The sequence below is a fragment of the Eriocheir sinensis genome, chromosome 17, assembly GCF_024679095.1.
Source record: "Eriocheir sinensis breed Jianghai 21 chromosome 17, ASM2467909v1, whole genome shotgun sequence".
Taxonomy (NCBI): Eukaryota; Metazoa; Arthropoda; class Malacostraca; order Decapoda; family Varunidae; genus Eriocheir; species Eriocheir sinensis.
Window position 1 is genome coordinate 10,622,985 of NC_066525.1, and position 6,200 is coordinate 10,629,184.

At 44.5% G+C, this 6,200-nt stretch overlaps 3 long non-coding RNA genes across 3 annotated transcripts in view; 1 reads left to right on the forward strand and 2 right to left on the reverse strand.

Annotated features, from left to right (window-relative positions):
- Positions 1-239: 239 nt before the first annotated feature.
- LOC126999942 (uncharacterized) lies at positions 240-4,662 on the reverse strand. The gene is made up of 2 exons (XR_007753670.1): positions 3,183-4,662; positions 240-649 (listed from the first exon to the last, which is right to left on the reverse strand). It is a non-coding gene; the product is annotated as an uncharacterized LOC126999942 (long non-coding RNA).
- Positions 4,663-5,045: 383 nt separating this feature from the next.
- LOC126999940 (uncharacterized) overlaps positions 5,046-6,200 on the forward strand; it is a 13,684-nt gene continuing 12,529 nt past the window's right edge. Inside the window, exons 1-2 of the long non-coding RNA XR_007753668.1 lie at positions 5,046-5,194; positions 5,422-6,200. The exon at positions 5,422-6,200 is cut by the window's right edge and continues 2,181 nt beyond it. This is a non-coding gene — a long non-coding RNA (uncharacterized LOC126999940). The remainder of the gene's footprint in view (positions 5,195-5,421) is intronic.
- Positions 5,574-6,200, reverse strand: part of LOC126999943 (uncharacterized) — a 4,750-nt gene continuing 4,123 nt past the window's right edge. Inside the window, exon 2 of the long non-coding RNA XR_007753671.1 lies at positions 5,574-6,200. This exon is cut by the window's right edge and continues 2,534 nt beyond it. This is a non-coding gene — a long non-coding RNA (uncharacterized LOC126999943).

Consider the following 6,200-nt stretch of genomic DNA (forward strand, 5'->3'; position numbering starts at 1 on the left):
TCTCTTGTCAAAGATTTTTATCAGTACTTGAGATTAAAATAGAAACTATATACAGATATTAGACTGCGACAAGTTGAAATATATAAAGACCTTTAATGTGTGACAATATAATATTTACTATAAATTACAATGGATAATATTTCACCAATATTCTGGAGTTAAAAATGAACATGACCATGTGTATTTTCTTGACAAACAAGAGAGAGAGAGAGATCGAGAGAGAGAGAGAGAGAGAGAGAGAGAGAGAGAGAGAGAGAGAGAGAGAGAGAGAGAGAGAGAGAGAGAGAGAGAGAGAGAGAGAGAGAGAACAACCAAGGTAGTCACGAGTATCGTTGACGGGTCAGCATTGTAAGTAAATGTGAATTGTCTTGTTCTTGGCACATCTTGTAGTTGACACGTTGGTAAGCATTGAAAATGATTATATTTCTACCTGTTTGTTTGGTACCAAAATTAAGGGAAAAAAGACTACACTCAAAGCCTTTGTATCAGCCTAGCGAGCATAGGACCAGGAACTGATAGTAATTTTGTGGCCACGAGATGGCTTACGCATGCAGCGCGAATCAGTGCGGCATTTGCCTGTGCTGTCCGTTCTCTTGCAGGGCCCCACACAGGGCATGCTGTGGGTCAGGGCTGCAGTCTTTGATACACCCTGGAAGGAAAGATAAATAAATCTTACATATTGCATTATATATTTTACATTACACACACACACACACACACACACACGTTCAGATACATATACACGGGTATGGGCGCACACACACACACACACACACACACACACATTCACTATCTAACTGTGTCACACTTAATATCTCACAGATAAATATTTTATTGACCACATCAAGCCAAGTGTACACTCTCTGGTGTTGTGAATAAAAGTTGCAGTAGAGAAATTAAAATTTCATGAAAAAGGAATAAGCATTCAATTTATTTTTAGGCCAACAATTTTATTATGTCGAGATCTAGAAACAAAGTATACATAATAGGCATGTCTTTAACCAAAGTTTACATGGAGAGTATTTTGGGAAGGCGGTGGCCGATTGGTCAGCGTGTGGGTGTGGTGAGCCCGAGAACCTAGGTTACAGTTCCACCGAAGCACACTGACAATTTTCAACCATCTTCAGTCAACCTTAACTTCAGCGTCTTCGTTCATATGGAGTACCGGAGTGCAGCGTGGGCCAAGCAAAAGTCATGCATTACGTCAGCCACTATGAATAAAATTCGCCTGCGCCACTAACGGACTTGGTCGTCCAAGAGACTCCTCAAGAAAGCCTACCGGCGCTTTATGCAGCACCTAAAGAAAAAGAAAAATCTTACATGATATTGCGTGGGTAAACATTTCTGAAACTAACCTTTCTTTTATTGTAAAATGGTGTTAACCTGTAAGATGCTGAAGTATTACTCCACATAAAAAGAAACCTAATTCTATTATTAAAGGACGCCGTTCATTCTTTGTGTCACTTCGCTGCCTCGCAGGTTAGTTACGTCGTATCCACTCACTATGAATTAAGTTTAAGAAAGCTGATCATGCCCATTAATAATTATATGCCTTTACTTGGCTACACAGTGTACAACGTGAACTCTCTCTCTCTCTCTCTCTCTCTCTCTCTCTCTCTCGGCCCGGTAGCTCAGTGGATAGAGCGTCTGCATCACAACCAGAAGGACCGGGGTTCGATTCCCCGGCCGGGTGAAGATAAGTTGGGTTTATCTTCTTTCACGTGTAGCCCCTGTTCACCTATAGCAGGGGTGGGGAACGTCCGGCCTCCGGGCCGTATAAGGCCCCCAAGACCATTTGATCAGGCCCGCAAGGCAGTTCATAAAGTGAGTCGTGGGAATATGCTTATGCGCTTTTATGAACTGCGTGATGAAGTCAAGCAATTCATGGAGATGAAGGGAACACCTGTCAGGGAACTCAGTGATAGCAAGTGGCTGTGTGATCTTGCTTTCATGGTTGACATTACCAAGTATCTCTCAGAGCTGAACGTCAAGCTGCAGGGCCCCAACCAGCTTCTCAGCTCTCTGCTTTCAAACGTGAAATCATTTGAAGCTAAATTAAAGCTGTGGAAAGTGCAACTCGAAAGAAGTAACACTGTGCATTTCCCCACTCTGCAAGAACAAAATCCTTCTACAACGGATGAATATGCTGGTGAGTGTGCGAAACTAATTGAGGCATTTAGTGAAAGGTTCAAGGACGTGAAAAGTAAACAACAGGAGTTGAACATCTTCGCTACACCATTTAATGTGGAACCAGCTGATGTGCCTGATAACCTGCAACACGAAATAATTCAGCTGCAAAGCGATGATGAGCTGAAAGCTAGGTACAACAACCTCTCACTGCTTGAGTTCTACAGACGTTACGTAAGTGCTGATGATTTTCCTATTTTGAGGAGACATGCACTGAAATATGCATCTGTGTTCGGAACGACTTACTGCTGCGAGCAGTTCTTCTCAAAACTTAACCTGGCAAAGAGTAGACTGCGCTCCAGACTGACCGATGCAAACCTGGAAAACCAGTTGCGAGTAGCATCATCAACAGTACCACCTAACATCACGCGCCTCGCCAAAGAGAAGCAGTTCCAGCCGTCACATTAGAGGTGAGTTAAATGAGTGAAAAAATAATTGATAACTTTTTATGGCCCGCGAATTATATTAAAAATATCTAAATGGCCCTTGACAGAACGAAGGTTCCCCCCCCCTGACCTATAGTGAGTAGGTACGCGACGTCAGGCAAGGAGTTGTGACCTCGTTGTCCCGGTGTGTTGTGTGTGAGTGGTCTCAGTCCGTAGCGGTGTAGGGGAACGGTTGGCTGTCTCGAGAGAGACCCGCAGCAGACCAAGAGGTGAATTACACACACACACACGCCACATCACATTACACACACACACACACACACATACACACCACATTACACCACATTACACACACCATAACACACACACACACACACACGCACACCACATTACACACGCACACACACACACACACGGGACTATTAGAGGTTAGCTCGGGCCCTGTGGACTACAAATAGGTAAATACAAATAGGTAGGTAAATACACACAACACACACACACACACACACAAATATATATACTCTATATATATATATATATATATATATATAGATATATATATATATATATATATATATATATATATATATATATATATATATATAATACCTTGGGAGTACGTAAAAAGTCATCCCGAGATACTGTTGTCCCCAGTGTGAAGGCCAGCTGCACGAGGGCGAGAGTGAACAACAGGAATGGCCAGCGCATGGTGGCTTTGAAGTGCTGTCTTGCAGAGGAGGCGAAGGACTGCTGGATAGAGGCGTCTGAAGTGGATGGGATTACGTGTGTGAATGTTAGTGCGTCCTATTGTGAGTCATCACTGAGCGGCAGGATGTTCGTTGTGAGTGACGAGACATAAGTGTTTCCTGTTTTGTTTCCTGGAAACTCCCAATACGTACATTAGTTGTTGTTATTCGTATTAGGAGATAAACGGCTTAAAAAGGGGAGCCGTTAAATATATTAAAGGAGGCACCACGAGGGACGAAGGGTCTGCTGCCTACCCGGGTTGGCCAGGCCCTTGTTCGCCTGCTTCTCTCTTCGTATGTCTGACTGCTCGCTAATCTCTCTCTCTCTCTCTCTCTCTCTCTCTCTCTCTCTCTCTCTCTCACCGGACGCGAATATATTAAAGCCAAGGGTCCATTTTTATCTTATCTGTTATGCATCCAGTTCCAACTCCCTCCCCAGTTTTCTTTTTTTTTTCTTTTTTATACAGCAAAGGAGACAGTTCAAGGGCGTAAAGAAAAATATTAAAAAAATAACCCGCTACTTACTGCTCCTGAATAGAAGTCAAAGGAGTGGCCAAAAAGAGAGGTCAATTTCGGGAGGAGAGGTGTCCTGATACCCTCCTCTCGAAAGAGTTCAAGTCATAGGCAGGAGGAAATACAGATGAAAGAAGATCGTTCCAGAGTTTACCAGCGTGAGGGATGAAAGAATGAAGATGCTGGTTGACTCTTGCGGGTTTAGACAGTATAGGGATGAGCATGAATAGAAAGTCGTGTGCAGCGGGGCCACGGGAGGGGGGGAGGCATGCAGTTAACAAGTTCAGAAGAGCAGTCAGCATGAAAATATCGATAGATGATAGAAAGAGAGGCAACATGAAGGGTACATAGCACCACCACCATACTACCATCACCACCACCACCACTACCTCCTCCTCCTCCTCCACCACTGCCACTGCACCACGCCACTCCCCGTGCAGGGCCTCTCCGCTCTGCGCTGTGCTGGCCGTCAAGGCAGTGTGACAGACGGTAGGGCAGTGCCAGGGCCAGGCCAGGGAGATGCCGACCCTCCACAGGCCACGGCCCTCACACTGACGTACTTCCTCTCATACCACCACCACCACTACCACCTTGGCGCTTATTTTTTGCCCGTCCCGTCATGTTCTTCCCGAATGTGACCTATTCCATCTGTTCATTTTCAGCCCTCCGTTTCCTTCCTTTTTCGTTGCATCTTTTTATTCTCCTGTATTCATATCTGCTTTTGATATTTTTTCTCCTCATCTTCCTATTTATCATCTTCCTGCTGCCTTTGACTCCATCTTTTCGTTTGCTTATTTCGTCCTCCTCCCCTTCACATTCACTTCTCGTTTCTCATTCTTTTTTTTCTTCTTCTTCTTCTTCTTCTTCCTCCAATTTCTTTTCCTTCTTTTTGTGTATATCATCGTATTGCTTCTCACCATATTTTTTCTTTCATCTTTAAGACTTTCGTTATGATTACTCCATGGTAAATAATAGCAACCCTCTGCTTTGCTGCTCTATTTATTTCGATGAGCCAGACATTTGTGGGGAGAATGGAGGTCCTGTAAACTGGCACTGGCAACCAGTGGAGGAGCGGGTATATTGGTCTGCCCTGGTTGCCTCTGCTGCTGCTGTGCTTCTACCTCCTCGCTCTTCTCCGCACATTGCTCCGTGAGGCCCTGCACGGCACACACACTCCAAGACTTCACTGTTGGATTGGTTGATGTGCAAGAGCCTGTCCGTCAATTTCTATTCGCAGTCTATAACTTCTATTTAATTCATATCCTACCTCTACAGTCAACACTTAGGAAAATCAAGATGCGTTGGCCATTCCTGGTGATCTCCCTCGTTGTAATACTGACGCTGCTACCTGTAATGGGTAACGTAAGTATACGATATCTAATGTGTTCGGAAAAGAAGTGCAATTAAATGTTCTTAAGATTCATGAATAGAACTATTAAATTCCTGTTGCTAGTGTGTGTGTGTGCTTCCCGTTATTTTTATTTCCGTGAGTCTGTGCTTGTGTGTGTTTTTTTCCGTGAGACTGTGTGTGTGTGTGTGTGTGTGTGTGTCAGAGAGAAAATAGTACATTAGATTATTTTCTTCCTTAGCGTCGTGTCATCGTGCACCAGAGACAGTCGAGCACGGCTGTTTGCATCGGACGCTGTTCCATCAAGGACAACAACGGGAAGTGCAGGACGAACTTGACGTGTCTCATGACCAGCAGGCGGTCTATACGCCGGGGCTAGGGGATGTCTGCCACTTTTTGTTTTTTTTTTACGTCGCGGCCTATTGCGCTGTTAGGCTGTTTCACTTGTGGGGGCCTGATGGTCGGGCCAGCCACGGCCTTGGCCCGGCCCATTGTGGCGCAGGCTAGTGTTTATAGTGGGACCATCTTGTTTTGGCTTATACTGCCACCCGGAAGTCATCTATTTTGAGCCTCTCTTTGGAGAGGTAATCTAGAGTCCGGGTTGATAGGTGGTCTTCAGGGCAGCATGTGGGTAGTCTTAGGTCACTCGGCGGTGACTGAAAAATCGCAGCTGTGTGGCGGCCAGGATTCGAACCCGCGTCGTTCCTGGATATCCCGGACGCGGCGCTGGCACGCTAACCACTCAGCCACCGCCTCCCCTGGATTACACTGTGTCTAGTCCATATTTTATTTCATATATATTTACAAATTTCTGATATTTTCATATTTTTACCGCCTTGTCTCGGTCTCATGATGCTGTGAACTGCTATCAAATAAATGTAATTTTATATGTGAAATTTTATGCCTCTCACCTCACCTCACTTCACCTGTGAGAATATATCGTGTCTTGACTGATAACCTGTTGTTTCCTTAAAACTTTTTAGAAGGTTAGCTTGAATAAGAATACTTCAAATATAGAGT